The 23,364-nt window shown below is 41.8% G+C and overlaps 72 non-coding genes across 72 annotated transcripts; all 72 read right to left on the reverse strand.

Annotated features, from left to right (window-relative positions):
• Positions 1-39: 39 nt before the first annotated feature.
• On the reverse strand, positions 40-121 carry Trnal-aag (transfer RNA leucine (anticodon AAG)). Its single transcript has one exon. It is a non-coding gene; the product is annotated as a tRNA-Leu (tRNA).
• Positions 122-354: 233 nt separating this feature from the next.
• On the reverse strand, positions 355-439 carry Trnal-aag (transfer RNA leucine (anticodon AAG)). Its single transcript has one exon. It is a non-coding gene; the product is annotated as a tRNA-Leu (tRNA).
• A 236-nt stretch (positions 440-675) lies between these two features.
• Positions 676-757, reverse strand: Trnal-uag (transfer RNA leucine (anticodon UAG)). Its single transcript has one exon. It is a non-coding gene; the product is annotated as a tRNA-Leu (tRNA).
• A 236-nt stretch (positions 758-993) lies between these two features.
• Trnal-uag (transfer RNA leucine (anticodon UAG)) lies at positions 994-1,075 on the reverse strand. The gene has a single exon. It is a non-coding gene; the product is annotated as a tRNA-Leu (tRNA).
• A 236-nt stretch (positions 1,076-1,311) lies between these two features.
• Trnal-aag (transfer RNA leucine (anticodon AAG)) lies at positions 1,312-1,393 on the reverse strand. Its single transcript has one exon. It is a non-coding gene; the product is annotated as a tRNA-Leu (tRNA).
• A 236-nt stretch (positions 1,394-1,629) lies between these two features.
• On the reverse strand, positions 1,630-1,711 carry Trnal-aag (transfer RNA leucine (anticodon AAG)). Its single transcript has one exon. It is a non-coding gene; the product is annotated as a tRNA-Leu (tRNA).
• Positions 1,712-1,947: 236 nt separating this feature from the next.
• Positions 1,948-2,029, reverse strand: Trnal-uag (transfer RNA leucine (anticodon UAG)). The gene has a single exon. It is a non-coding gene; the product is annotated as a tRNA-Leu (tRNA).
• A 236-nt stretch (positions 2,030-2,265) lies between these two features.
• On the reverse strand, positions 2,266-2,347 carry Trnal-uag (transfer RNA leucine (anticodon UAG)). The gene has a single exon. It is a non-coding gene; the product is annotated as a tRNA-Leu (tRNA).
• Positions 2,348-2,583: 236 nt separating this feature from the next.
• Positions 2,584-2,665, reverse strand: Trnal-uag (transfer RNA leucine (anticodon UAG)). Its single transcript has one exon. It is a non-coding gene; the product is annotated as a tRNA-Leu (tRNA).
• Positions 2,666-2,901: 236 nt separating this feature from the next.
• On the reverse strand, positions 2,902-2,983 carry Trnal-aag (transfer RNA leucine (anticodon AAG)). The gene has a single exon. It is a non-coding gene; the product is annotated as a tRNA-Leu (tRNA).
• A 236-nt stretch (positions 2,984-3,219) lies between these two features.
• Positions 3,220-3,301, reverse strand: Trnal-aag (transfer RNA leucine (anticodon AAG)). Its single transcript has one exon. It is a non-coding gene; the product is annotated as a tRNA-Leu (tRNA).
• Positions 3,302-3,537: 236 nt separating this feature from the next.
• Positions 3,538-3,619, reverse strand: Trnal-uag (transfer RNA leucine (anticodon UAG)). Its single transcript has one exon. It is a non-coding gene; the product is annotated as a tRNA-Leu (tRNA).
• Positions 3,620-3,855: 236 nt separating this feature from the next.
• Trnal-uag (transfer RNA leucine (anticodon UAG)) lies at positions 3,856-3,937 on the reverse strand. Its single transcript has one exon. It is a non-coding gene; the product is annotated as a tRNA-Leu (tRNA).
• A 236-nt stretch (positions 3,938-4,173) lies between these two features.
• Positions 4,174-4,255, reverse strand: Trnal-aag (transfer RNA leucine (anticodon AAG)). Its single transcript has one exon. It is a non-coding gene; the product is annotated as a tRNA-Leu (tRNA).
• Positions 4,256-4,491: 236 nt separating this feature from the next.
• Trnal-aag (transfer RNA leucine (anticodon AAG)) lies at positions 4,492-4,573 on the reverse strand. Its single transcript has one exon. It is a non-coding gene; the product is annotated as a tRNA-Leu (tRNA).
• Positions 4,574-4,802: 229 nt separating this feature from the next.
• On the reverse strand, positions 4,803-4,884 carry Trnal-aag (transfer RNA leucine (anticodon AAG)). The gene has a single exon. It is a non-coding gene; the product is annotated as a tRNA-Leu (tRNA).
• A 236-nt stretch (positions 4,885-5,120) lies between these two features.
• On the reverse strand, positions 5,121-5,202 carry Trnal-aag (transfer RNA leucine (anticodon AAG)). Its single transcript has one exon. It is a non-coding gene; the product is annotated as a tRNA-Leu (tRNA).
• A 236-nt stretch (positions 5,203-5,438) lies between these two features.
• Trnal-uag (transfer RNA leucine (anticodon UAG)) lies at positions 5,439-5,520 on the reverse strand. Its single transcript has one exon. It is a non-coding gene; the product is annotated as a tRNA-Leu (tRNA).
• A 236-nt stretch (positions 5,521-5,756) lies between these two features.
• Trnal-uag (transfer RNA leucine (anticodon UAG)) lies at positions 5,757-5,838 on the reverse strand. The gene has a single exon. It is a non-coding gene; the product is annotated as a tRNA-Leu (tRNA).
• Positions 5,839-6,074: 236 nt separating this feature from the next.
• Trnal-uag (transfer RNA leucine (anticodon UAG)) lies at positions 6,075-6,156 on the reverse strand. Its single transcript has one exon. It is a non-coding gene; the product is annotated as a tRNA-Leu (tRNA).
• A 236-nt stretch (positions 6,157-6,392) lies between these two features.
• Trnal-aag (transfer RNA leucine (anticodon AAG)) lies at positions 6,393-6,474 on the reverse strand. The gene has a single exon. It is a non-coding gene; the product is annotated as a tRNA-Leu (tRNA).
• Positions 6,475-6,710: 236 nt separating this feature from the next.
• Trnal-uag (transfer RNA leucine (anticodon UAG)) lies at positions 6,711-6,792 on the reverse strand. Its single transcript has one exon. It is a non-coding gene; the product is annotated as a tRNA-Leu (tRNA).
• A 236-nt stretch (positions 6,793-7,028) lies between these two features.
• Positions 7,029-7,110, reverse strand: Trnal-aag (transfer RNA leucine (anticodon AAG)). The gene has a single exon. It is a non-coding gene; the product is annotated as a tRNA-Leu (tRNA).
• A 236-nt stretch (positions 7,111-7,346) lies between these two features.
• On the reverse strand, positions 7,347-7,428 carry Trnal-aag (transfer RNA leucine (anticodon AAG)). The gene has a single exon. It is a non-coding gene; the product is annotated as a tRNA-Leu (tRNA).
• A 236-nt stretch (positions 7,429-7,664) lies between these two features.
• Positions 7,665-7,746, reverse strand: Trnal-aag (transfer RNA leucine (anticodon AAG)). Its single transcript has one exon. It is a non-coding gene; the product is annotated as a tRNA-Leu (tRNA).
• A 236-nt stretch (positions 7,747-7,982) lies between these two features.
• On the reverse strand, positions 7,983-8,064 carry Trnal-uag (transfer RNA leucine (anticodon UAG)). The gene has a single exon. It is a non-coding gene; the product is annotated as a tRNA-Leu (tRNA).
• A 236-nt stretch (positions 8,065-8,300) lies between these two features.
• Trnal-aag (transfer RNA leucine (anticodon AAG)) lies at positions 8,301-8,382 on the reverse strand. Its single transcript has one exon. It is a non-coding gene; the product is annotated as a tRNA-Leu (tRNA).
• Positions 8,383-8,619: 237 nt separating this feature from the next.
• Positions 8,620-8,701, reverse strand: Trnal-aag (transfer RNA leucine (anticodon AAG)). Its single transcript has one exon. It is a non-coding gene; the product is annotated as a tRNA-Leu (tRNA).
• Positions 8,702-8,937: 236 nt separating this feature from the next.
• Positions 8,938-9,019, reverse strand: Trnal-aag (transfer RNA leucine (anticodon AAG)). Its single transcript has one exon. It is a non-coding gene; the product is annotated as a tRNA-Leu (tRNA).
• Positions 9,020-9,255: 236 nt separating this feature from the next.
• On the reverse strand, positions 9,256-9,337 carry Trnal-aag (transfer RNA leucine (anticodon AAG)). Its single transcript has one exon. It is a non-coding gene; the product is annotated as a tRNA-Leu (tRNA).
• A 236-nt stretch (positions 9,338-9,573) lies between these two features.
• Positions 9,574-9,655, reverse strand: Trnal-uag (transfer RNA leucine (anticodon UAG)). Its single transcript has one exon. It is a non-coding gene; the product is annotated as a tRNA-Leu (tRNA).
• A 554-nt stretch (positions 9,656-10,209) lies between these two features.
• Trnal-uag (transfer RNA leucine (anticodon UAG)) lies at positions 10,210-10,291 on the reverse strand. The gene has a single exon. It is a non-coding gene; the product is annotated as a tRNA-Leu (tRNA).
• A 236-nt stretch (positions 10,292-10,527) lies between these two features.
• On the reverse strand, positions 10,528-10,609 carry Trnal-uag (transfer RNA leucine (anticodon UAG)). The gene has a single exon. It is a non-coding gene; the product is annotated as a tRNA-Leu (tRNA).
• Positions 10,610-10,845: 236 nt separating this feature from the next.
• Trnal-aag (transfer RNA leucine (anticodon AAG)) lies at positions 10,846-10,927 on the reverse strand. The gene has a single exon. It is a non-coding gene; the product is annotated as a tRNA-Leu (tRNA).
• A 236-nt stretch (positions 10,928-11,163) lies between these two features.
• Positions 11,164-11,245, reverse strand: Trnal-aag (transfer RNA leucine (anticodon AAG)). The gene has a single exon. It is a non-coding gene; the product is annotated as a tRNA-Leu (tRNA).
• Positions 11,246-11,481: 236 nt separating this feature from the next.
• Trnal-uag (transfer RNA leucine (anticodon UAG)) lies at positions 11,482-11,563 on the reverse strand. The gene has a single exon. It is a non-coding gene; the product is annotated as a tRNA-Leu (tRNA).
• A 236-nt stretch (positions 11,564-11,799) lies between these two features.
• Trnal-aag (transfer RNA leucine (anticodon AAG)) lies at positions 11,800-11,881 on the reverse strand. The gene has a single exon. It is a non-coding gene; the product is annotated as a tRNA-Leu (tRNA).
• Positions 11,882-12,117: 236 nt separating this feature from the next.
• Positions 12,118-12,199, reverse strand: Trnal-uag (transfer RNA leucine (anticodon UAG)). The gene has a single exon. It is a non-coding gene; the product is annotated as a tRNA-Leu (tRNA).
• A 236-nt stretch (positions 12,200-12,435) lies between these two features.
• Trnal-uag (transfer RNA leucine (anticodon UAG)) lies at positions 12,436-12,517 on the reverse strand. The gene has a single exon. It is a non-coding gene; the product is annotated as a tRNA-Leu (tRNA).
• A 236-nt stretch (positions 12,518-12,753) lies between these two features.
• On the reverse strand, positions 12,754-12,835 carry Trnal-aag (transfer RNA leucine (anticodon AAG)). Its single transcript has one exon. It is a non-coding gene; the product is annotated as a tRNA-Leu (tRNA).
• Positions 12,836-13,071: 236 nt separating this feature from the next.
• Trnal-aag (transfer RNA leucine (anticodon AAG)) lies at positions 13,072-13,153 on the reverse strand. Its single transcript has one exon. It is a non-coding gene; the product is annotated as a tRNA-Leu (tRNA).
• A 236-nt stretch (positions 13,154-13,389) lies between these two features.
• On the reverse strand, positions 13,390-13,471 carry Trnal-aag (transfer RNA leucine (anticodon AAG)). The gene has a single exon. It is a non-coding gene; the product is annotated as a tRNA-Leu (tRNA).
• Positions 13,472-13,707: 236 nt separating this feature from the next.
• Positions 13,708-13,789, reverse strand: Trnal-uag (transfer RNA leucine (anticodon UAG)). Its single transcript has one exon. It is a non-coding gene; the product is annotated as a tRNA-Leu (tRNA).
• A 236-nt stretch (positions 13,790-14,025) lies between these two features.
• Trnal-uag (transfer RNA leucine (anticodon UAG)) lies at positions 14,026-14,107 on the reverse strand. Its single transcript has one exon. It is a non-coding gene; the product is annotated as a tRNA-Leu (tRNA).
• Positions 14,108-14,343: 236 nt separating this feature from the next.
• Trnal-uag (transfer RNA leucine (anticodon UAG)) lies at positions 14,344-14,425 on the reverse strand. The gene has a single exon. It is a non-coding gene; the product is annotated as a tRNA-Leu (tRNA).
• A 236-nt stretch (positions 14,426-14,661) lies between these two features.
• Positions 14,662-14,743, reverse strand: Trnal-aag (transfer RNA leucine (anticodon AAG)). Its single transcript has one exon. It is a non-coding gene; the product is annotated as a tRNA-Leu (tRNA).
• Positions 14,744-14,979: 236 nt separating this feature from the next.
• Trnal-uag (transfer RNA leucine (anticodon UAG)) lies at positions 14,980-15,061 on the reverse strand. The gene has a single exon. It is a non-coding gene; the product is annotated as a tRNA-Leu (tRNA).
• A 555-nt stretch (positions 15,062-15,616) lies between these two features.
• Positions 15,617-15,698, reverse strand: Trnal-aag (transfer RNA leucine (anticodon AAG)). Its single transcript has one exon. It is a non-coding gene; the product is annotated as a tRNA-Leu (tRNA).
• A 237-nt stretch (positions 15,699-15,935) lies between these two features.
• Trnal-aag (transfer RNA leucine (anticodon AAG)) lies at positions 15,936-16,017 on the reverse strand. The gene has a single exon. It is a non-coding gene; the product is annotated as a tRNA-Leu (tRNA).
• A 236-nt stretch (positions 16,018-16,253) lies between these two features.
• On the reverse strand, positions 16,254-16,335 carry Trnal-uag (transfer RNA leucine (anticodon UAG)). Its single transcript has one exon. It is a non-coding gene; the product is annotated as a tRNA-Leu (tRNA).
• A 236-nt stretch (positions 16,336-16,571) lies between these two features.
• Trnal-uag (transfer RNA leucine (anticodon UAG)) lies at positions 16,572-16,653 on the reverse strand. The gene has a single exon. It is a non-coding gene; the product is annotated as a tRNA-Leu (tRNA).
• A 236-nt stretch (positions 16,654-16,889) lies between these two features.
• Positions 16,890-16,971, reverse strand: Trnal-uag (transfer RNA leucine (anticodon UAG)). Its single transcript has one exon. It is a non-coding gene; the product is annotated as a tRNA-Leu (tRNA).
• A 236-nt stretch (positions 16,972-17,207) lies between these two features.
• Positions 17,208-17,289, reverse strand: Trnal-aag (transfer RNA leucine (anticodon AAG)). Its single transcript has one exon. It is a non-coding gene; the product is annotated as a tRNA-Leu (tRNA).
• Positions 17,290-17,525: 236 nt separating this feature from the next.
• Positions 17,526-17,607, reverse strand: Trnal-uag (transfer RNA leucine (anticodon UAG)). The gene has a single exon. It is a non-coding gene; the product is annotated as a tRNA-Leu (tRNA).
• A 236-nt stretch (positions 17,608-17,843) lies between these two features.
• Trnal-aag (transfer RNA leucine (anticodon AAG)) lies at positions 17,844-17,925 on the reverse strand. The gene has a single exon. It is a non-coding gene; the product is annotated as a tRNA-Leu (tRNA).
• A 236-nt stretch (positions 17,926-18,161) lies between these two features.
• Trnal-uag (transfer RNA leucine (anticodon UAG)) lies at positions 18,162-18,243 on the reverse strand. The gene has a single exon. It is a non-coding gene; the product is annotated as a tRNA-Leu (tRNA).
• A 236-nt stretch (positions 18,244-18,479) lies between these two features.
• On the reverse strand, positions 18,480-18,561 carry Trnal-aag (transfer RNA leucine (anticodon AAG)). Its single transcript has one exon. It is a non-coding gene; the product is annotated as a tRNA-Leu (tRNA).
• A 236-nt stretch (positions 18,562-18,797) lies between these two features.
• Trnal-uag (transfer RNA leucine (anticodon UAG)) lies at positions 18,798-18,879 on the reverse strand. Its single transcript has one exon. It is a non-coding gene; the product is annotated as a tRNA-Leu (tRNA).
• A 236-nt stretch (positions 18,880-19,115) lies between these two features.
• Trnal-aag (transfer RNA leucine (anticodon AAG)) lies at positions 19,116-19,197 on the reverse strand. The gene has a single exon. It is a non-coding gene; the product is annotated as a tRNA-Leu (tRNA).
• Positions 19,198-19,433: 236 nt separating this feature from the next.
• On the reverse strand, positions 19,434-19,515 carry Trnal-aag (transfer RNA leucine (anticodon AAG)). The gene has a single exon. It is a non-coding gene; the product is annotated as a tRNA-Leu (tRNA).
• A 233-nt stretch (positions 19,516-19,748) lies between these two features.
• On the reverse strand, positions 19,749-19,833 carry Trnal-aag (transfer RNA leucine (anticodon AAG)). Its single transcript has one exon. It is a non-coding gene; the product is annotated as a tRNA-Leu (tRNA).
• Positions 19,834-20,069: 236 nt separating this feature from the next.
• On the reverse strand, positions 20,070-20,151 carry Trnal-uag (transfer RNA leucine (anticodon UAG)). Its single transcript has one exon. It is a non-coding gene; the product is annotated as a tRNA-Leu (tRNA).
• A 236-nt stretch (positions 20,152-20,387) lies between these two features.
• Positions 20,388-20,469, reverse strand: Trnal-uag (transfer RNA leucine (anticodon UAG)). Its single transcript has one exon. It is a non-coding gene; the product is annotated as a tRNA-Leu (tRNA).
• Positions 20,470-20,705: 236 nt separating this feature from the next.
• Trnal-aag (transfer RNA leucine (anticodon AAG)) lies at positions 20,706-20,787 on the reverse strand. Its single transcript has one exon. It is a non-coding gene; the product is annotated as a tRNA-Leu (tRNA).
• A 236-nt stretch (positions 20,788-21,023) lies between these two features.
• Positions 21,024-21,105, reverse strand: Trnal-uag (transfer RNA leucine (anticodon UAG)). The gene has a single exon. It is a non-coding gene; the product is annotated as a tRNA-Leu (tRNA).
• Positions 21,106-21,341: 236 nt separating this feature from the next.
• Trnal-uag (transfer RNA leucine (anticodon UAG)) lies at positions 21,342-21,423 on the reverse strand. The gene has a single exon. It is a non-coding gene; the product is annotated as a tRNA-Leu (tRNA).
• Positions 21,424-21,659: 236 nt separating this feature from the next.
• On the reverse strand, positions 21,660-21,741 carry Trnal-uag (transfer RNA leucine (anticodon UAG)). Its single transcript has one exon. It is a non-coding gene; the product is annotated as a tRNA-Leu (tRNA).
• Positions 21,742-21,977: 236 nt separating this feature from the next.
• Positions 21,978-22,059, reverse strand: Trnal-aag (transfer RNA leucine (anticodon AAG)). The gene has a single exon. It is a non-coding gene; the product is annotated as a tRNA-Leu (tRNA).
• A 236-nt stretch (positions 22,060-22,295) lies between these two features.
• On the reverse strand, positions 22,296-22,377 carry Trnal-aag (transfer RNA leucine (anticodon AAG)). The gene has a single exon. It is a non-coding gene; the product is annotated as a tRNA-Leu (tRNA).
• Positions 22,378-22,613: 236 nt separating this feature from the next.
• Positions 22,614-22,695, reverse strand: Trnal-uag (transfer RNA leucine (anticodon UAG)). Its single transcript has one exon. It is a non-coding gene; the product is annotated as a tRNA-Leu (tRNA).
• A 236-nt stretch (positions 22,696-22,931) lies between these two features.
• Positions 22,932-23,013, reverse strand: Trnal-uag (transfer RNA leucine (anticodon UAG)). Its single transcript has one exon. It is a non-coding gene; the product is annotated as a tRNA-Leu (tRNA).
• Positions 23,014-23,249: 236 nt separating this feature from the next.
• Positions 23,250-23,331, reverse strand: Trnal-uag (transfer RNA leucine (anticodon UAG)). Its single transcript has one exon. It is a non-coding gene; the product is annotated as a tRNA-Leu (tRNA).
• Positions 23,332-23,364: the final 33 nt, after the last annotated feature.

Here is a 23,364-nt window from a genome sequence, read left to right on the forward strand (position 1 = left end):
TAGCCGTATTTCAATCTTTGCTGAAGCAAAAGAAGGAGATGGCAGCGGTGGGATTCGAACCCACGCCTCCGAAGAGACTGGTGCCTTAAACCAGCGCCTTAGACCGCTCGGCCACGCTACCGCAGTCTTCCGATATCAGCCTCCAAAAATAAAATTGAACTTAATTTCTTTCTGAAGAATTGATATGAAGCTAGCATTTTCATATAATAATCCTGTCAAGGGAAGTGATATTACAATTGGGAAAGTGCGGAGTTTAATCACATGATATTTTATGCAAATAGAATCAGTTTTCTGACTTGCATTAACGTACCGGAGCGGTAGCCGTATTTCAATCTTTGCTGAAGCAAAAGAGGGAGATGGAAGCGGTGGGATTCGAACCCACGCCTCCGAAAAGACTGGTGCCTTAAACCAGCGCCTTAGACCGCTCGGCCACGCTATCACAGTCTTGTGATATCAGCCTCCAAAAACAAAATTGAACTTAAATGCTTTCTTAGGAATTGATATGAAGCTGGTATTTTTTAAAAATAATCCTGTCAGTGGAAGTGATATTACAATTGGGAAAGTGCGGAGTTTAATCACATGATATTTTATGCAAATGGAATCAGTTTTCTGACTTGCATTAACCTACCATAGCGGTAGCCGTATTTCAATCTTTGCTGAAGCAAAAGAAGGAGATGGCAGCGGTGGGATTCGAACCCACGCCTCCGAAGAGACTGGTGCCTAAAACCAGCGCCTTAGACCACTCGGTCACGCTTCCGCAGTCTTCCGATATCAGCCTACAAAAATAAAATTGAACTTAAATGCTTCCTTAGCAATTGATATGAAGCTAGTATTTTTTAAAAATAATCCTGTCAAGTTAAGTGATATTACAATTGGGAAAGTGCGGAGTTTAATCACATGATATTTTATGCAAATAGAATCAGTTTTCTGACTTGCATTAACGTACCGGAGCGGTAGCCGTATTTCAATCTTTGCTGACGCAAAAGAGGGAGAAGGCAGCGGTGGGATTCGAACCCACGCCTCCGAAGAGACTGGTGCCTAAAACCAGCGCCTTAGACCGCTCGGCCACGCTACCGCAGTCTTCCGATATCAGCCTCCAAAAATAAAATTGAACTTAATTTCTTTCTGAAGAATTGATATGAAGCTAGCATTTTCATATAATAATCCTGTCAAGGGAAGTGATATTACAATTGGGAAAGTGCGGAGTTTAATCACATGATATTTTATGCAAATAGAATCAGTTTTCTGACTTGCATTAACGTACCGGAGCGGTAGCCGTATTTCAATCTTTGCTGAAGCAAAAGAAGGAGATGGCAGCGGTGGGATTCGAACCCACGTCTCCGAAGAGACTGGTGCCTTAAACCAGCGCCTTAGACCGTTCGGCCACGTTACCGCAGTCTTCCGATATCAGCCTCCAAAAATAAAATTGAACTTAAATGCTTTCTTAGGAATTGATATGAAGCTAGTATTTTTTAAAAATAATCCTGTCAGGGGAAGTGATATTACAATTGGGAAAGTGCGGATTTTAATCACATGATATTTTATGCAAATGGAATCAGTTTTCTGACTTGCATTAACCTACCATAGCGGTAGCCGTATTTCAATCTTTGCTGAAGCAAAAGAGGGAGATGGAAGCGGTGGGATTCAAACCCACGCCTCCGAAGAGACTGGTGCCTTAAACCAGCGCCTTAGACCGCTCGGCCACGCTACCGCAGTCTTCCGACATCAGCCTCCGAAAATAAAATTGAACTTAAATGCTTTCTTAGGAATTGATATGAAGCTAGTATTTTTAAAAAATAATCCTGTTAGGGGAAGTGATATTACAATTGGGAAAGTTCGGAGTTTAATGACATGATATTTTATGCAAATAGAATCAGTTTTCTGACTTGCATTAAACTATCTGCGCGGTAGCCGTATTTCAATCTTTGCTGAAGCAAAAGAAGGAGATGGCAGCGGTGGGATTCGAACCCACGCCTCCGAAGAGACTGGTGCCTAAAACCAGCGCCTTAGACCGCTCGGCCACGCTACCGCAGTCTTCCGATATCAGCCTCCAAAAATAAAATTGAACTTAATTTCTTTCTGAAGAATTGATATGAAGCTAGTATTTTCATATAATAATCCTGTCAAGGGAAGTGATATTACAATTGGGAAAGTGCGGAGTTTAATCACATGATATTTTATGCAAATAGAATCAGTTTTCTGACTTGCATTAACGTACCGGAGCGATAGCCGTATTTCAATCTTTGCTGAAGCAAAAGAAGGAGATGGCAGCGGTGGGATTCGAACCCACGCCTCCGAAGAGACTGGTGCCTAAAACCAGCGCCTTAGACCGCTCGGCCACGCTACCGCAGTCTTCCGATATCAGCCTCCAAAAATAAAATTGAACTTAATTTCTTTCTGAAGAATTGATATGAAGCTAGTATTTTCATATAATAATCCTGTCAAGGGAAGTGATATTACAATTGGGAAAGTGCGGAGTTTAATCACATGATATTTTATGCAAATAGAATCAGTTTTCTGACTTGCATTAACGTACCGGAGCGGTAGCCGTATTTCAATCTTTGCTAAAGCAAAAGAGGGAGAAGGCAGCGGTGGGATTCGAACCCACGCCTCCGAAGAGACTGGTGCCTAAAACCAGCGCCTTAGACCGCTCGGCCACGCTACCGCAGTCTTCCGATATCAGCCTCCAAAAATAAAATTGAACTTAATTTCTTTCTGAAGAATTGATATGAAGCTATTATTTTCATATAATAATCCTGTCAAGGGAAGTGATATTACAATTGGGAAAGTGCGGAGTTTAATCACATGATATTTTATGCAAATAGAATCAGTTTTCTGACTTGCATTAACGTACCGGAGCGGTAGCCGTAATTCAATCTTTGCTAAAGCAAAAGAGGGAGAAGGCAGCGGTGGGATTCGAACCCACGCCTCCGAAGAGACTGGTGCCTTCAACCAGCGCCTTAGACCGCTCGGCCACGCTACCGCAGTCTTCCGATATCAGCCTCCAAAAATAAAATTGAACTTAAATGCTTTCTTAGGAATTGATATGAAGCTGGTAATTTTTAAAAATAATCCTGTCAGGGGAAGTGATATTACAATTGGGAAAGTGCGGAGTTTAATCACATGATATTTTATGCAAATGGAATCAGTTTTTTGACTTGCATTAACCTACCATAGCGGTAGCCGTATTTCAATCTTTGCTGAAGCAAAAGAGGGAGATGGCAGCGGTGGGATTCAAACCCACGCCTCCGAAGAGACTGGTGCCTTAAACCAGCGCTTTAGACCGCTCGGCCACGCTACCGCAGTCTTCCGACATCAGCCTCCAAAAATAAAATTGAACTTAAATGCTTCCTTAGAAATTGATATGAAGCTAGTATTTTTAAAAAATAATCCTGTTAGGAGAAGTGATATTACAATTGGGAAAGTGCGGAGTTTAATCACATGATATTTTATGCAAATAGAATCAGTTTTCTGACTTGCATTAAACTATCTGCGCAGTAGCCGTATTTCAATCTTTGCTGAAGCAAAAGAAGGAGATGGCAGCGGTGGGATTCGAACCCACGCCTCCGAAGAGACTGGTGCCTAAAACCAGCGCCTTAGACCGCTCGGCCACGCTTCCGCAGTCTTCCGATATCAGCCTCCAAAAATAAAATCGAACTTAATTTCTTTCTGAAGAATTGATATGAAGCTAGTATTTTCATATAATAATTCTGTCAAGGGAAGGGATATTACAATTGGGAAAGTTCGGAGTTTAATCACATGATATTCTATGCAAATAGAATCAGTTTTCTGACTTGCATTAACGTACCGGAGCGGTAGCCGTATTTCAATCTTTGCTGAAGCAAAAGCAGGAGATGGCAGCGGTGGGATTCGAACCCACGCCTCCGAAAAGACTGGTGCCTAAAACCAGCGCCTTAGACCGCTCGGCCACGCTACCGCAGTCTTACGATATCAGCCTCCAAAAATAAAATTGAACTTAATTTCTTTCTGAAGAATTGATATGAAGCTAGTATTTTCATATAATAATCCTGTCAAGGGAAGTGATATTACAATTGGGAAAGTGCGGAGTTTAATCACATAATATTTTATGCAAATAGAATCAGTTTTCTGACTTGCAATAACGTACCGGAGCGGTAGCCGTATTTCAATCTTTGCAGAAGCAAAAGAAAGAGATGGCAGCGGTGGGATTCGAACCCACGCCTCCGAAGAGACTGGTGCCTTAAACCAGCGCCTTAGACCGCTCGGCCACGCTACCGCAGTCTTCCGACATCAGCCTCCAAAAATAAAATTGAACTTAAATGCTTTCTTAGGAATTGATATGAAGCTAGTATTTTTAAAAAATAATCCTGTTAGGGGAAGTGATATTACAATTGGGAAAGTGCGGAGTTTAATCACATGATATTTTATGCAAATAGAATCAGTTTTCTGACTTGCATTAACGTACCGGAGCGGTAGCCGTATTTCAATCTTTGCTGAAGCAAAAGAAGGAGATGGCAGCGGTGGGATTCGAACCCACGCCTCCGGGGAGACTGGTGCCTTAAACCAGCGCCTTAGACCGCTCGGCCACGCTACCGCAGTCTTCCGATCTCAGCCTCCAAAAATAAAATTGAACTTAATTTATTTCTGAAGAATTGATATGTATTTTCATATAATAATCCTGTCAAGGGAAGAGATATTACAATTGGGAAAGTGCGGAGTTTAATCACATGATATTTTATGCAAATAGAATCAGTTTTCTGACTTGCATTAACGTACCGGAGCGGTAGCCGTATTTCAATCTTTGCTGAAGCAAAAGAGGGAGATGGCAGCGGTGGGATTCGAACCCACGCCTCCGAAGAGACTGGTGCCTTAAACCAGCGCCTTAGACCGTTCGGCCACTCTACCGCAGTCTTCCGATATCAGCCTCCAAAAATAAAATTGAACTTAATTTCTTTCTGAAGAATTGATATGAAGCTAGTATTTTCATATAATAATGCTGTCAAGGGAAGAGATATTACAATTGGGAAAGTGCGGAGTTTAATCACATGATATTTTATGCAAATAGAATCAGTTTTCTGACTTGCATTAACGTAACGGAGCGGTAGCCGTATTTCAATCTTTGCTGAAGCAAAAGAGGGAGATGGCAGCGGTGGGATTCGACCCCACGCCTCCGAAGAGACTGGTGCCTTAAACCAGCGCCTTAGACCGTTCGGCCACGCTACCGCAGTCTTCCGATATCAGCCTCCAAAAATAAAATTGAACTTAAATGCTTTCTTAGGAATTGATATGAAGCTAGTATTTTTTAAAAATAATCCTGTCAGGGGAAGTGATATTACAATTGGGAAAGTGCGGAGTTTAATCACATGATATTTTATGCAAATAGAATCAGTTTTCTGACTTGCATTAACGTACCGGAGCGGTAGCCGTATTTCAATCTTTGCTAAAGCAAAAGAAGGAGATGGCAGCGGTGGGATTCGAACCCACGCCTCCGAAGAGACTGGTGCCTAAAACCAGCGCCTTAGACCGCTCGGCCACGCTACCGCAGTCTTCCGATATCAGCCTCCAAAAATAAAATTGAACTTAAATGCTTTCTTAGGAATTGATATGAAGCTAGTATTTTTTAAAAATAATCCTGTCAGGGGAAGTGATATTACAATTGGGAAAGTGCGGAGTTTAATCACATGATATTTTATGCAAATAGAATCAGTTTTCTGACTTGCATTAACGTACCGGAGCGGTAGCCGTATTTCAATCTTTGCTGAAGCAAAAGAAGGAGATGGCAGCGGTGGGATTCGAACCCACGCCTCCGAAGAGACTGGTGCCTAAAACCAGCGCCTTAGACCGCTCGGCCACGCTACCGCAGTCTTCCGATATCAGCCTCCAAAAATAAAATTGAACTTAATTTCTTTCTGAAGAATTGATATGAAGCTAGTATTTTCATATAATAATCCTGTCAAGGGAAGTGATATTACAATTGGGAAAGTGCGGAGTTTAATCACATGATATTTTATGCAAATAGAATCAGTTTTTTGACTTGCATTAACGTACCGGAGCGGTAGCCGTATTTCAATCTTTGCTGAAGCAAAAGAAGGAGATGGCAGCGGTGGGATTCAAACCCACGCCTCCGAAGAGACTGGTGCCTAAAACCAGCGCCTTAGACCGCTCGGCCACGCTACCGCAGTCTTCCGATATCAGCCTCCAAAAATAAAATTGAACTTAATTTCTTTCTGTAGAATTGATATGAAGCTAGTATTTTCATATAATAATGCTGTCAAGGGAAGAGATATTACAATTGGGAAAGTGCGGAGTTTAATCACATGATATTTTATGCAAATAGAATCAGTTTTCTGACTTGCATTAACGTAACGGAGCGGTAGCCGTATTTCAATCTTTGCTGAAGCAAAAGAGGGAGATGGCAGCGGTGGGATTCGACCCCACGCCTCCGAAGAGACTGGTGCCTTAAACCAGCGCCTTAGACCGTTCGGCCACGCTACCGCAGTCTTCCGATATCAGCCTCCAAAAATAAAATTGAACTTAAATGCTTTCTTAGGAATTGATATGAAGCTAGTATTTTTTAAAAATAATCCTGTCAGGGGAAGTGATATTACAATTGGGAAAGTGCGGAGTTTAATCACATGATATTTTATGCAAATAGAATCAGTTTTCTGACTTGCATTAACGTACCGGAGCGGTAGCCGTATTTCAATCTTTGCTAAAGCAAAAGAAGGAGATGGCAGCGGTGGGATTCGAACCCACGCCTCCGAAGAGACTGGTGCCTAAAACCAGCGCCTTAGACCGCTCGGCCACGCTACCGCAGTCTTCCGATATCAGCCTCCAAAAATAAAATTGAACTTAAATGCTTTCTTAGGAATTGATATGAAGCTAGTATTTTTTAAAAATAATCCTGTCAGGGGAAGTGATATTACAATTGGGAAAGTGCGGAGTTTAATCACATGATATTTTATGCAAATAGAATCAGTTTTCTGACTTGCATTAACGTACCGGAGCGGTAGCCGTATTTCAATCTTTGCTGAAGCAAAAGAAGGAGATGGCAGCGGTGGGATTCGAACCCACGCCTCCGAAGAGACTGGTGCCTTAAACCAGCGCCTTAGACCGCTCGGCCACGCTACCGCAGTCTTCCGATCTCAGCCTCCAAAAATAAAATTGAACTTAATTTATTTCTGAAGAATTGATATGAAGCTAGTATTTTCATATAATAATCCTGTCAAGGGAAGAGATATTACAATTGGGAAAGTGCGGAGTTTAATCACATGATATTTTATGCAAATAGAATCAGTTTTCTGACTTGCATTAACGTACCGGAGCGGTAGCCGTATTTCAATCTTTGCTGAAGCAAAAGAGGGAGATGGCAGCGGTGGGATTCGAACCCACGCCTCCGAAGAGACTGGTGCCTTAAACCAGCGCCTTAGACCGTTCGGCCACTCTACCGCAGTCTTCCGATATCAGCCTCCAAAAATAAAATTGAACTTAATTTCTTTCTGAAGAATTGATATGAAGCTAGTATTTTCATATAATAATGCTGTCAAGGGAAGAGATATTACAATTGGGAAAGTGCGGAGTTTAATCACATGATATTTTATGCAAATAGAATCAGTTTTCTGACTTGCATTAACGTAACGGAGCGGTAGCCGTATTTCAATCTTTGCTGAAGCAAAAGAGGGAGATGGCAGCGGTGGGATTCGAACCCACACCTCCGAAGAGACTGGTGCCTTAAACCAGCGCCTTAGACCGTTCGGCCACGTTACCGCAGTCTTCCGATATCAGCCTCCAAAAATAAAATTGAACTTAAATGCTTTCTTAGGAATTGATATGAAGCTAGTATTTTTTAAAAATAATCCTGTCAGGGGAAGTGATATTACAATTGGGAAAGTGCGGAGTTTAATCACATGATATTTTATGCAAATAGAATCAGTTTTCTGACTTGCATTAACGTACCGGAGCGGTAGAGGTATTTCAATCTTTGCTAAAGCAAAAGAAGGAGATGGCAGCGGTGGGATTCGAACCCACGCCTCCGAAGAGACTGGTGCCTAATACCAGCGCCTTAGACCGCTCGGCCACGCTACCGCAGTCTTCCGATATCAGCCTACAAAAATAAAATTGAACTTAATTTCTTTCTGAAGAATTGATATGAAGCTAGTATTTTCATATAATAATCCTGTCAAGGGAAGTGATATTACAATTGGGAAAGTGCGGAGTTTAATCACATGATATTTTATGCAAATAGAATCAGTTTTCTCACTTGCATTAACGTACCGGAGCGGTAGCCGTATTTCAATCTTTGCTGAAGCAAAAGAGGGAGATGGCAGCGGTGGGATTCGAACCCACGCCTCCGAAGAGACTGGTGCCTTAAACCAGCGCCTTAGACAGCTCGGCCACGCTACCGCAGTCTTCCTATATGAGCCTACAAAAATAAAATTGAACTTAATTTCTTTCTGAAGAATTGATATGAAGCTAGTATTTTCATATAATAATCCTGTCAAGGGAAGTGATATTACAATTGGGAAAGTGCGGAGTTTAATCACATGATATTTTATGCAAATAGAATCAGTTTATCTGACTTGCATTAACGTACCGGAGTGGTAGCCGTATTTCAATCTTTGCTGAAGCAAAAGAAGGAGATGGCAGCGGTGGGATTCGAACCCACGCCTCCGAAGAGACTGGTGCCTTAAACCAGCGCCTTAGACCGCTCGGCCACGCTACCGCAGTCTTCCGATCTCAGCCTCCAAAAATAAAATTGAACTTAATTTATTTCTGAAGAATTGATATGAAGCTAGTATTTTCATATAATAATCCTGTCAAGGGAAGAGATATTACAATTGGGAAAGTGCGGAGTTTAATCACATGATATTTTATGCAAATAGAATCAGTTTTCTGACTTGCATTAACGTACCGGAGCGGTAGCCGTATTTCAATCTTTGCTGAAGCAAAAGAGGGAGATGGCAGCGGTGGGATTCGAACCCACGCCTCCGAAGAGACTGGTGCCTTAAACCAGCGCCTTAGACCGTTCGGCCACTCTACCGCAGTCTTCCGATATCAGCCTCCAAAAATAAAATTGAACTTAATTTCTTTCTGAAGAATTGATATGAAGCTAGTATTTTCATATAATAATGCTGTCAAGGGAAGAGATATTACAATTGGGAAAGTGCGGAGTTTAATCACATGATATTTTATGCAAATAGAATCAGTTTTCTGACTTGCATTAACGTAACGGAGCGGTAGCCGTATTTCAATCTTTGCTGAAGCAAAAGAGGGAGATGGCAGCGGTGGGATTCGAACCCACACCTCCGAAGAGACTGGTGCCTTAAACCAGCGCCTTAGACCGTTCGGCCACGTTACCGCAGTCTTCCGATATCAGCCTCCAAAAATAAAATTGAACTTAAATGCTTTCTTAGGAATTGATATGAAGCTAGTATTTTTTAAAAATAATCCTGTCAGGGGAAGTGATATTACAATTGGGAAAGTGCGGAGTTTAATCACATGATATTTTATGCAAATAGAATCAGTTTTCTGACTTGCATTAACGTACCGGAGCGGTAGAGGTATTTCAATCTTTGCTAAAGCAAAAGAAGGAGATGGCAGCGGTGGGATTCGAACCCACGCCTCCGAAGAGACTGGTGCCTAATACCAGCGCCTTAGACCGCTCGGCCACGCTACCGCAGTCTTCCGATATCAGCCTACAAAAATAAAATTGAACTTAATTTCTTTCTGAAGAATTGATATGAAGCTAGTATTTTCATATAATAATCCTGTCAAGGGAAGTGATATTACAATTGGGAAAGTGCGGAGTTTAATCACATGATATTTTATGCAAATAGAATCAGTTTTCTCACTTGCATTAACGTACCGGAGCGGTAGCCGTATTTCAATCTTTGCTGAAGCAAAAGAGGGAGATGGCAGCGGTGGGATTAGAACCCACGCCTCCGAAGAGACTGGTGCCTTAAACCAGCGCCTTAGACAGCTCGGCCACGCTACCGCAGTCTTCCTATATGAGCCTACAAAAATAAAATTGAACTTAATTTCTTTCTGAAGAATTGATATGAAGCTAGTATTTTCATATAATAATCCTGTCAAGGGAAGTGATATTACAATTGGGAAAGTGCGGAGTTTAATCACATGATATTTTATGCAAATAGAATCAGTTTTCTGACTTGCATTAACGTACCGGAGTGGTAGCCGTATTTCAATCTTTGCTGAAGCAAAAGAAGGAGATGGCAGCGGTGGGATTCGAACCCACGCCTCCGAAGAGACTGGTGCCTAAAACCAGCGCCTTAGACCGCTCGGCCACGCTACCGCAGTCTTCCGATATCAGCCTACAAAAATAAAATTTAACTTAATTTCTTTCTGAAGAATTGATATGAAGCTAGTATTTTCATATAATAATCCTGTCAAGGGAAGTGATATTACAATTGGGAAAGTGCGGAGTTTAATCACATGATATTTTATGCAAATAGAATCAGTTTTCTGACTTGCATTAACGTACCGGAGCGGTAGCCGTATTTCAATCTTTGCTGAAGCAAAAGAAGGAGATGGCAGCGGTGGGATTCGAACCCACGCCTCCGAAGACACTGGTGCCTAAAACCAGCGCCTTAGACCGCTCGGCCACGCTACCGCAGTCTTCCGATATCAGCCTCCAAAAATAAAATTGAACTTAATTTCTTTCTGAAGAATTGATATGAAGCTAGTATTTTCATATAATAATCCTGTCAAGGGAAGAGATATTACAATTGGGAAAGTGCGGAGTTTAATCACATGATATTTTATGCAAATAGAATCAGTTTTCTGACTTGCATTAACGTACCGGAGCGGTAGCCGTATTTCAATCTTTGCTGAAGCAAAAGAGGGAGATGGCAGCGGTGGGATTCGAACCCACGCCTCCGAAGAGACTGGTGCCTTAAACCAGCGCCTTAGACCGTTCGGCCACTCTACCGCAGTCTTCCGATATCAGCCTCCAAAAATAAAATTGAACTTAATTTCTTTCTGAAGAATTGATATGAAGCTAGTATTTTCATATAATAATGCTGTCAAGGGAAGAGATATTACAATTGGGAAAGTGCGGAGTTTAATCACATGATATTTTATGCAAATAGAATCAGTTTTCTGACTTGCATTAACGTAACGGAGCGGTAGCCGTATTTCAATCTTTGCTGAAGCAAAAGAGGGAGATGGCAGCGGTGGGATTCGAACCCACACCTCCGAAGAGACTGGTGCCTTAAACCAGCGCCTTAGACCGTTCGGCCACGTTACCGCAGTCTTCCGATATCAGCCTCCAAAAATAAAATTGAACTTAAATGCTTTCTTAGGAATTGATATGAAGCTAGTATTTTTTAAAAATAATCCTGTCAGGGGAAGTGATATTACAATTGGGAAAGTGCGGAGTTTAATCACATGATATTTTATGCAAATAGAATCAGTTTTCTGACTTGCATTAACGTACCGGAGCGGTAGCCGTATTTCAATCTTTGCTAAAGCAAAAGAAGAAGATGGCAGCGGTGGGATTCGAACCCACGCCTCCGAAGAGACTGGTGCCTAATACCAGCGCCTTAGACCGCTCGGCCACGCTACCGCAGTCTTCCGATATCAGCCTACAAAAATAAAATTGAACTTAATTTCTTTCTGAAGAATTGATATGAAGCTAGTATTTTCATATAATAATCCTGTCAAGGGAAGTGATATTACAATTGGGAAAGTGCGGAGTTTAATCACATGATATTTTATGCAAATAGAATCAGTTTTCTCACTTGCATTAACGTACCGGAGCGGTAGCCGTATTTCAATCTTTGCTGAAGCAAAAGAGGGAGATGGCAGCGGTGGGATTCGAACCCACGCCTCCGAAGAGACTGGTGCCTTAAACCAGCGCCTTAGACAGCTCGGCCACGCTACCGCAGTCTTCCTATATGAGCCTACAAAAATAAAATTGAACTTAATTTCTTTCTGAAGAATTGATATGAAGCTAGTATTTTCATATAATAATCCTGTCAAGGGAAGTGATATTACAATTGGGAAAGTGCGGAGTTTAATCACATGATATTTTATGCAAATAGAATCAGTTTTCTGACTTGCATTAACGTACCGGAGTGGTAGCCGTATTTCAATCTTTGCTGAAGCAAAAGAAGGAGATGGCAGCGGTGGGATTCGAACCCACGCCTCCGAAGAGACTGGTGCCTAAAACCAGCGCCTTAGACCGCTCGGCCACGCTACCGCAGTCTTCCGATATCAGCCTACAAAAATAAAATTTAACTTAATTTCTTTCTGAAGAATTGATATGAAGCTAGTATTTTCATATAATAATCCTGTCAAAGGAAGTGATATTACAATTGGGAAAGTGCGGAGTTTAATCACATGATATTTTATGCAAATAGAATCAGTTTTCTGACTTGCATTAACGTACCGGAGCGGTAGCCGTATTTCAATCTTTGCTGAAGCAAAAGAAGGAGATGACAGCGGTGGGATTCGAACCCACGCCTCCGAAGAGACTGGTGCCTAAAACCAGCGCCTTAGACCGCTCGGCCACGCTACCGCAGTCTTCCGATATCAGCCTCCAAAAATAAAACTGAACTTAATTTCTTTCTGAAGAATTGATATGAAGCTAGTATTTTCATATAATAATCCTGTCAAGGGAAGAGATATTACAATTGGGAAAGTGCGGAGTTTAATCACATGATATTTTATGCAAATAGAATCAGTTTTCTGACTTGCATTAACGTACCGGAGCGGTAGCCGTATTTCAATCTTTGCTGAAGCAAAAGAGGGAGATGGCAGCGGTGGGATTCGAACCCACGCCTCCGAAGAGACTGGTGCCTTAAACCAGCGCCTTAGACCGTTCGGCCACTCTACCGCAGTCTTCCGATATCAGCCTCCAAAAATAAAATTGAACTTAATTTCTTTCTGAAGAATTGATATGAAGCTAGTATTTTCATATAATAATGCTGTCAAGGGAAGAGATATTACAATTGGGAAAGTGAGGAGTTTAATCACATGATATTTTATGCAAATAGAATCAGTTTTCTGACTTGCATTAACGTAACGGAGCGGTAGCCGTATTTCAATCTTTGCTGAAGCAAAAGAGGGAGATGGCAGCGGTGGGATTCGAACCCACACCTCCGAAGAGACTGGTGCCTTAAACCAGCGCCTTAGACCGTTCGGCCACGTTACCGCAGTCTTCCGATATCAGCCTCCAAAAATAAAATTGAACTTAAATGCTTTCTTAGGAATTGATATGAAGCTAGTATTTTTTAAAAATAATCCTGTCAGGGGAAGTGATATTACAATTGGGAAAGTGCGGAGTTTAATCACATGATATTTTATGCAAATAGAATCAGTTTTCTCACTTGCATTAACGTACCGGAGCGGTAGCCGTATTTCAATCTTTGCTGAAGCAAAAGAGGGAGATGGCAGCGGTGGGATTCGAACCCACGCCTCCGAAGAGACTGGTGCCTTAAACCAGCGCCTTAGACAGCTCGGCCACGCTACCGCAGTCTTCCTATATGAGCCTACAAAAATAAAATTGAACTTAATTTCTTTCTGAAGAATTGATATGAAGCTAGTATTTTCATATAATAATCCTGTCAAGGGAAGTGATATTACAATTGGGAAAGTGCGGAGTTTAATCACATGATATTTTATGCAAATAGAATCAGTTTTCTGACTTGCATTAACGTACCGGAGTGGTAGCCGTATTTCAATCTTTGCTGAAGCAAAAGAAGGAGATGGCAGCGGTGGGATTCGAACCCACGCCTCCGAAGAGACTGGTGCCTAAAACCAGCGCCTTAGACCGCTCGGCCACGCTACCGCAGTCTTCCGATATCAGCCTACAAAAATAAAATTTAACTTAATTTCTTTCTGAAGAATTGATATGAAGCTAGTATTTTCATATAATAATCTTGTCAAGGGAAGTGATATTACAATTGGGAAAGTGCGGAGTTTAATCACATGATATTTTATGCAAATAGAATCAGTTTTCTGACTTGCATTAACGTACCGGAGCGGTAGCCGTATTTCAATCTTTGCTGAAGCAAAAGAAGGAGATGGCAGCGGTGGGATTCGAACCCACGCCTCCGAAGAGACTGGTGCCTAAAACCAGCGCCTTAGACCGCTCGGCCACGCTACCGCAGTCTTCCGATATCAGCCTCCAAAAATAAAATTGAACTTAATTTCTTTCTGAAGAATTGATATGAAGCTAGTATTTTCATATAATAATCCTGTCAAGGGAAGAGATATTACAATTGGGAAAGAGCGGAGTTTAATCACATGATATTTTATGCAAATAGAATCAGTTTTCGGACTTGCATTAACGTACCGGAGCGGTAGCCGTATTTCAATCTTTGCTGAAGCAAAAGAAGGAGATGGCAGCGGTGGGATTCAAACCCACGCCTCCGAAGAGACTGGTGCCTAAAACCATCGCCTTAGACCGCTCGGCCACGCTACCGCAGTCTTCCGATATCAGCCTCCAAAAATAAAATTGAACTTAATTTATTTCTGAAGAATTGATATGAAGCTAGTATTTTCATATAATAATCCTGTCAAGGGAAGAGATATTACAATTGGGAAAGTGGGGAGTTTAATCACATGATATTTTATGCAAATAGAATCAGTTTTCTGACTTGCATTAACGTACCGGAGCGGTAGCCGTATTTCAATCTTTGCTGAAGCAAAAGAGGGAGATGGCAGCGGTGGGATTCGAACCCACGCCTCCGAAGAGACTGGTGCCTTAAACCAGCGCCTTAGACCGTTCGGCCACTCTACCGCAGTCTTCCGATATCAGCCTCCAAAAATAAAATTGAACTTAATTTCTTTCTGAAGAATTGATATGAAGCTAGTATTTTCATATAATAATGCTGTCAAGGGAAGAGATATTACAATTGGGAAAGTGCGGAGTTTAATCACATGATATTTTATGCAAATAGAATCAGTTTTCTGACTTGCATTAACGTACCGGAGCGGTAGCCGTATTTCAATCTTTGCTAAAGCAAAAGAAGGAGATGGCAGCGGTGGGATTCGAACCTACGCCTCCGAAGAGACGGGTGCCTAAAACCAGCGCCTTAGACCGCTCGGCCACGCTACCGCAGTCTTTTGATATCAGCCTCCAAAAATAAAATTGAACTTAATTTCTTTCTGAAGAATTGATATGAAGCTAGTATTTTCATATAATAATCCTGTCAAGGGAAGTGATATTACAATTGGGAAAGTGCGGAGTTTAATCACATGATATTTTATGCAAATAGAATCAGTTTTCTCACTTGCATTAACGTACCGGAGCGGTAGCCGTATTTCAATCTTTGCTGAAGCAAAAGAGGGAGATGGCAGCGGTGGGATTCGAACCCACGCCTCCGAAGAGACAGGTGCCTTAAAACAGCGCCTTAGACAGCTCGGCCACGCTACCGCAGTCTTCCTATATGAGCCTACAAAAATAAAATTGAACTTAATTTCTTTCTGAAGAATTGATATGAAGCTAGTATTTTCATATAATAATTCTGTCAAGGGAAGTGATATTACAATTGGGAAAGTGCGGAGTTTAATCACATGATATTTTATGCAAATAGAATCAGTTTTCTGACTTGCATTAACGTACCGGAGTTTGTAGCCGTATTTCAATCTTTGCTGAAGCAAAAGAAGGAGATGGCAGCGGTGGGATTCGAACCCACGCCTCCGAAGAGACTGGTGCCTTAAACCAGCGCCTTAGACCGCTCGGCCACGCTACCGCAGTCTTCCGACTTCAGCCTCCAAAAATAAAATTGAACTTAAATGTTTTCTTAGGAATTGATATGAAGCTAGTATTTTTTAAAAATAATCCCGTTAGGTTGAAGTAATATTACAATTGGGAAAGTGCGGAGTTTAATCACATGATATTTTATGCAAATAGAATCAGTTTTCTCACTTGCATTAACGTACCGGAGCGGTAGCCGTATTTCAATCTTTGCTGAAGCAAAAGAGGGAGATGGCAGCGGTGGGATTCGAACCCACGCCTCCGAAGAGACTGGTGCCTTAAACCAGCGCCTTAGACAGCTCGGCCACGCTACCGCAGTCTTCCTATATGAGCCTACAAAAATAAAATTGAACTTAATTTCTTTCTGAAGAATTGATATGAAGCTAGTATTTTCATATAATAATCCTGTCAAGGGAAGTGATATTACAATTGGGAAAGTGCGGAGTTTAATCACATGATATTTTATGCAAATAGAATCAGTTTTCTGACTTGCATTAACGTACCGGAGTGGTAGCCGTATTTCAATCTTTGCTGAAGCAAAAGAAGGAGATGGCAGCGGTGGGATTCGAACCCACGCCTCCGAAGAGACTGGTGCCTAAAACCAGCGCCTTAGACCGCTCGGCCACGCTACCGCAGTCTTCCGATATCAGCCTACAAAAATAAAATTTAACTTAATTTCTTTCTGAAGAATTGATATGAAGCTAGTATTTTCATATAATAATCCTGTCAAGGGAAGTGATATTACAATTGGGAAAGTGCGGAGTTTAATCACATGATATTTTATGCAAATAGAATCAGTTTTCTGACTTGCATTAACGTACCGGAGCGGTAGCCGTATTTCAATCTTTGCTGAAGCAAAAGAAGGAGATGGCAGCGGTGGGATTCGAACCCACGCCTCCGAAGAGACTGGTGCCTAAAACCAGCGCCTTAGACCGCTCGGCCACGCTACCGCAGTCTTCCGATATCAGCCTCCAAAAATAAAATTGAACTTAATTTCTTTCTGAAGAATTGATATGAAGCTAGTATTTTCATATAATAATCCTGTCAAGGGAAGTGATATTACAATTGGGAAAGTGCGGAGTTTAATCACATGATATTTTATGCAAATAGAATCAGTTTTCTGACTTGCATTAACGTACCGGAGCGGTAGCCGTATTTCAATCTTTGCTGAAGCAAAAGAAGGAGATGGCAGCGGTGGGATTCAAACCCACGCCTCCGAAGAGACTGGTGCCTAAAACCAGCGCCTTAGACCGCTCGGCCACGCTACCGCAGTCTTCCGATCTCAGCCTCCAAAAATAAAATTGAACTTAATTTCTTTCTGAAGAATTGATATGAAGCTAGTATTTTCATATAATAATCCTGTCAAGGGAAGTGATATTACAATTGGGAAAGTGCGGAGTTTAATCACATGATATTTTATGCAAATAGAATCAGTTTTCTGACTTGCATTAACGTAACGGAGCGGTAGCCGTATTTCAATCTTTGCTGAAGCAAAAGAGGGAGATGGCAGCGGTGGGATTCGACCCCACGCCTCCGAAGAGACTGGTGCCTTAAACCAGCGCCTTAGACCGTTCGGCCACGCTACCGCAGTCTTCCGATATCAGCCTCCAAAAATAAAATTGAACTTAAATGCTTTCTTAGGAATTGATATGAAGCTAGTATTTTTTAAAAATAATCCTGTCAGGGGAAGTGATATTACAATTGGGAAAGTGCGGAGTTTAATCACATGATATTTTATGCAAATAGAATCAGTTTTCTGACTTGCATTAACGTACCGGAGCGGTAGCCGTATTTCAATCTTTGCTAAAGCAAAAGAAGGAGATGGCAGCGGTGGGATTCGAACCCACGCCTCCGAAGAGACTGGTGCCTAAAACCAGCGCCTTAGACCGCTCGGCCACGCTACCGCAGTCTTCCGATCTCAGCCTCCAAAAATAAAATTGAACTTAATTTCTTTCTGAAGAATTGATATGAAGCTAGTATTTTCATATAATAATCCTGTCAAGGGAAGTGATATTACAATTGGGAAAGTGCGGAGTTTAATCACATGATATTTTATGCAAATAGAATCAGTTTTCTGACTTGCATTAACGTACCGGAGCGGTAGCCGTATTTCAATCTTTGCAGAAGCAAAAGAAGGAGATGGCAGCGGTGGGATTCGAACCCACGCCTCCGAAGAGACTGGTGCCTTAAACCAGCGCCTTAGACCGCTCGGCCACGCTACCGCAGTCTTCCGATCTCAGCCTCCAAAAATAAAATTGAACTTAATTTCTTTCTGAAGAATTGATATGAAGCTAGTATTTTCATATAATAATCCTGTCAAGGGAAGAGATATTACAATTGGGAAAGAGCGGAGTTTAATCACATGATATTTTATGCAAATAGAATCAGTTTTCTGACTTGCATTAACGTACCGGAGCGGTAGCCGTATTTCAATCTTTGCTGAAGCAAAAGAAGGAGATGGCAGCGGTGGGATTCAAACCCACGCCCCCGAAGAGACTGGTGCCTAAAACCAGCGCCTTAGACCGCTCGGCCACGCTACCGCAGTCTTCCGATATCAGCCTCCAAAAATAAAATTGAATTTAATTTCTTTCTGAAGAATTGATATGAAGCTAGTATTTTCTTATAATAATCCTGTCAAGGGAAGTGATATTACAATTGGGAAAGTGCGGAGTTTAATCACATGATATTTTATGCAAATAGAATCAGTTTTCTGACTTGCATTAACGTACCGGAGCGGTAGCCGTATTTCAATCTTTGCTGAAGCAAAAGAAGGAGATGGCAGCGGTGGGATTCGAACCCACGCCTCCGAAGAGACTGGTGCCTTAAACCAGCGCCTTAGACCGCTCGGCCACGCTACCGCAGTCTTCCGATCTCAGCCTCCAAAAATAAAATTGAACTTAATTTATTTCTGAAGAATTGATATGAAGCTAGTATTTTCATATAATAATCCTGTCAAGGGAAGAGATATTACAATTGGGAAAGTGCGGAGTTTAATCACATGATATTTTATGCAAATAGAATCAGTTTTCTGACTTGCATTAACGTACCGGAGCGGTAGCCGTATTTCAATCTTTGCTAAAGCAAAAGAAGGAGATGGCAGCGGTGGGATTCGAACCCACGCCTCCGAAGAGACTGGTGCCTAAAACCAGCGCCTTAGACCGCTCGGCCACGCTACCGCAGTCTTCCGATATCAGCCTACAAAAATAAAATTGAACTTAATTTCTTTCTGAAGAATTGATATGAAGCTAGTATTTTCATATAATAATCCTGTCAAGGGAAGTGATATTACAATTGGGAAAGTGCGGAGTTTAATCACATGATATTTTATGCAAATAGAATCAGTTTTCTCACTTGCATTAACGTACCGGAGCGGTAGCCGTATTTCAATCTTTGCTGAGGCAAAAGAGGGAGATGGCAGCGGTGGGATTCGAACCCACGCCTCCGAAGAGACTGGTGCCTTAAACCAGCGCCTTAGACCGCTCGGCCACGCTACCGCAGTCTTCCTATATGAGCCTACAAAAATAAAATTGAACTTAATTTCTTTCTGAAGAATTGATATGAAGCTAGTATTTTCATATAATAATCCTGTCAAGGGAAGTGATATTACAATTGGGAAAGTGCGGAGTTTAATCACATGATATTTTATGCAAATAGAATCAGTTTTCTGACTTGCATTAACGTACAGGAGTGGTAGCCGTATTTCAATCTTTGCTGAAGCAAAAGAAGGAGATGGCAGCGGTGGGATTCGAACCCACGCCTCCGAAGAGACTGGTGCCTTAAACCAGCGCCTTAGACCGCTCGGCCACGCTACCGCAGTCTTCCGATATCAGCCTCCAAAAATAAAATTGAACTTAATTTCTTTCTGAAGAATTGATATGAAGCTAGCATTTTCATATAATAATCCTGTCAAGGGAAGTGATATTACAATTGGGAAAGTGCGGAGTTTAATCACATGATATTTTATGCAAATAGAATCAGTTTTCTGACTTGCATTAACGTACCGGAGCGGTAGCCGTATTTCAATCTTTGCTGAAGCAAAAGAGGGAGATGGAAGCGGTGGGATTCGAACCCACGCCTCCGAAAAGACTGGTGCCTTAAACCAGCGCCTTAGACCGCTCGGCCACGCTATCACAGTCTTGTGATATCAGCCTCCAAAAACAAAATTGAACTTAAATGCTTTCTTAGGAATTGATATGAAGCTGGTATTTTTTAAAAATAATCCTGTCAGTGGAAGTGATATTACAATTGGGAAAGTGCGGAGTTTAATCACATGATATTTTATGCAAATGGAATCAGTTTTCTGACTTGCATTAACCTACCATAGCGGTAGCCGTATTTCAATCTTTGCTGAAGCAAAAGAAGGAGATGGCAGCGGTGGGATTCGAACCCACGCCTCCGAAGAGACTGGTGCCTAAAACCAGCGCCTTAGACCACTCGGTCACGCTTCCGCAGTCTTCCGATATCAGCCTACAAAAATAAAATTGAACTTAAATGCTTCCTTAGCAATTGATATGAAGCTAGTATTTTTTAAAAATAATCCTGTCAAGTTAAGTGATATTACAATTGGGAAAGTGCGGAGTTTAATCACATGATATTTTATGCAAATAGAATCAGTTTTCTGACTTGCATTAACGTACCGGAGCGGTAGCCGTATTTCAATCTTTGCTGACGCAAAAGAGGGAGAAGGCAGCGGTGGGATTCGAACCCACGCCTCCGAAGAGACTGGTGCCTAAAACCAGCGCCTTAGACCGCTCGGCCACGCTACCGCAGTCTTCCGGTATCAGCCTCCAAAAATAAAATTGAACTTAATTTCTTTCTGAAGAATTGATATGAAGCTAGCATTTTCATATAATAATCTTGTCAAGGGAAGTGATATTACAATTGGGAAAGTGCGGATTTTAATCACATGATATTTTATGCAAATGGAATCAGTTTTCTGACTTGCATTAACCTACCATAGCGGTAGCCGTATTTCAATCTTTGCTGAAGCAAAAGAGGGAGATGGAAGCGGTGGGATTCAAACCCACGCCTCCGAAGAGACTGGTGCCTTAAACCAGCGCCTTAGACCGCTCGGCCACGCTACCGCAGTCTTCCGACATCAGCCTCCAAAAATAAAATTGAACTTAAATGCTTTCTTAGGAATTGATATGAAGCTAGTATTTTTAAAAAATAATCCTGTTAGGGGAAGTGATATTACAATTGGGAAAGTTCGGAGTTTAATGACATGATATTTTATGCAAATAGAATCAGTTTTCTGACTTGCATTAAACTATCTGCGCGGTAGCCGTATTTCAATCTTTGCTGAAGCAAAAGAAGGAGATGGCAGCGGTGGGATTCGAACCCACGCCTCCGAAGAGACTGGTGCCTAAAACCAGCGCCTTAGACCGCTCGGCCACGCTACCGCAGTCTTCCGATATCAGCCTCCAAAAATAAAATTGAACTTAATTTCTTTCTGAAGAATTGATATGAAGCTAGTATTTTCATATAATAATCCTGTCAAGGGAAGTGATATTACAATTGGGAAAGTGCGGAGTTTAATCACATGATATTTTATGCAAATAGAATCAGTTTTCTGACTTGCATTAACGTACCGGAGCGATAGCCGTATTTCAATCTTTGCTGAAGCAAAAGAAGGAGATGGCAGCGGTGGGATTCGAACCCACGCCTCCGAAGAGACTGGTGCCTAAAACCAGCGCCTTAGACCGCTCGGCCTCGCTACCGCAGTCTTCCGATATCAGCCTCCAAAAATAAAATTGAACTTAATTTCTTTCTGAAGAATTGATATGAAGCTAGTATTTTCATATAATAATCCTGTCAAGGGAAGTGATATTACAATTGGGAAAGTGCGGAGTTTAATCACATGATATTTTATGCAAATAGAATCAGTTTTCTGTCTTGCATTAACGTACCGGAGCGGTAGCCGTATTTCAATCTTTGCTAAAGCAAAAGAGGGAGAAGGCAGCGGTGGGATTCGAACCCACGCCTCCGAAGAGACTGGTGCCTAAAACCAGCGCCTTAGACCGCTCGGCCACGCTACCGCAGTCTTCCGATATCAGCCTCCAAAAATAAAATTGAACTTAATTTCTTTCTGAAGAATTGATATGAAGCTATTATTTTCATATAATAATCCTGTCAAGGGAAGTGATATTACAATTGGGAAAGTGCGGAGTTTAATCACATGATATTTTATGCAAATAGAATCAGTTTTCTGACTTGCATTAACGTACCGGAGCGGTAGCCGTAATTCAATCTTTGCTAAAGCAAAAGAGGGAGAAGGCAGCGGTGGGATTCGAACCCACGCCTCCGAAGAGACTGGTGCCTTCAACCAGCGCCTTAGACCGCTCGGCCACGCTACCGCAGTCTTCCGATATCAGCCTCCAAAAATAAAATTGAACTTAAATGCTTTCTTAGGAATTGATATGAAGCTGGTAATTTTTAAAAATAATCCTGTCAGGGGAAGTGATATTACAATTGGGAAAGTGCGGAGTTTAATCACATGATATTTTATGCAAATGGAATCAGTTTTTTGACTTGCATTAACCTACCATAGCGGTAGCCGTATTTCAATCTTTGCTGAAGCAAAAGAGGGAGATGGCAGCGGTGGGATTCAAACCCACGCCTCCGAAGAGACTGGTGCCTTAAACCAGCGCTTTAGACCGCTCGGCCACGCTACCGCAGTCTTCCGACATCAGCCTCCAAAAATAAAATTGAACTTAAATGCTTCCTTAGAAATTGATATGAAGCTAGTATTTTTAAAAAATAATCCTGTTAGGAGAAGTGATATTACAATTGGGAAAGTGCGGAGTTTAATCACATGATATTTTATGCAAATAGAATCAGTTTTCTGACTTGCATTAAACTATCTGCGCAGTAGCCGTATTTCAATCTTTGCTGAAGCAAAAGAAGGAGATGGCAGCGGTGGGATTCGAACCCACGCCTCCGAAGAGACTGGTGCCTAAAACCAGCGCCTTAGACCGCTCGGCCACGCTTCCGCAGTCTTCCGATATCAGCCTCCAAAAATAAAATCGAACTTAATTTCTTTCTGAAGAATTGATATGAAGCTAGTATTTTCATATAATAATTCTGTCAAGGGAAGGGATATTACAATTGGGAAAGTTCGGAGTTTAATCACATGATATTCTATGCAAATAGAATCAGTTTTCTGACTTGCATTAACGTACCGGAGCGGTAGCCGTATTTCAATCTTTGCTGAAGCAAAAGCAGGAGATGGCAGCGGTGGGATTCGAACCCACGCCTCCGAAAAGACTGGTGCCTAAAACCAGCGCCTTAGACCGCTCGGCCACGCTACCGCAGTCTTACGATATCAGCCTCCAAAAATAAAATTGAACTTAATTTCTTTCTGAAGAATTGATATGAAGCTAGTATTTTCATATAATAATCCTGTCAAGGGAAGTGATATTACAATTGGGAAAGTGCGGAGTTTAATCACATGATATTTTATGCAAATAGAATCAGTTTTCTGACTTGCATTAACGTACCGGAGCGGTAGCCGTATTTCAATCTTTGCTGAAGCAAAAGAGGGAGATGGCAGCGGTGGGATTCGAACCCACGCCTCCGAAGAGACTGGTGCCTAAATCCAGCGCCTTAGACCGCTCGGCCACGCTACCGCAGTCTTCCGATATCAGCCTACAAAAATAAAA

This window comes from Argiope bruennichi, chromosome 3, assembly GCF_947563725.1.
Source record: "Argiope bruennichi chromosome 3, qqArgBrue1.1, whole genome shotgun sequence".
Lineage (NCBI taxonomy): Eukaryota > Metazoa > Arthropoda > Arachnida > Araneae > Araneidae > Argiope > Argiope bruennichi.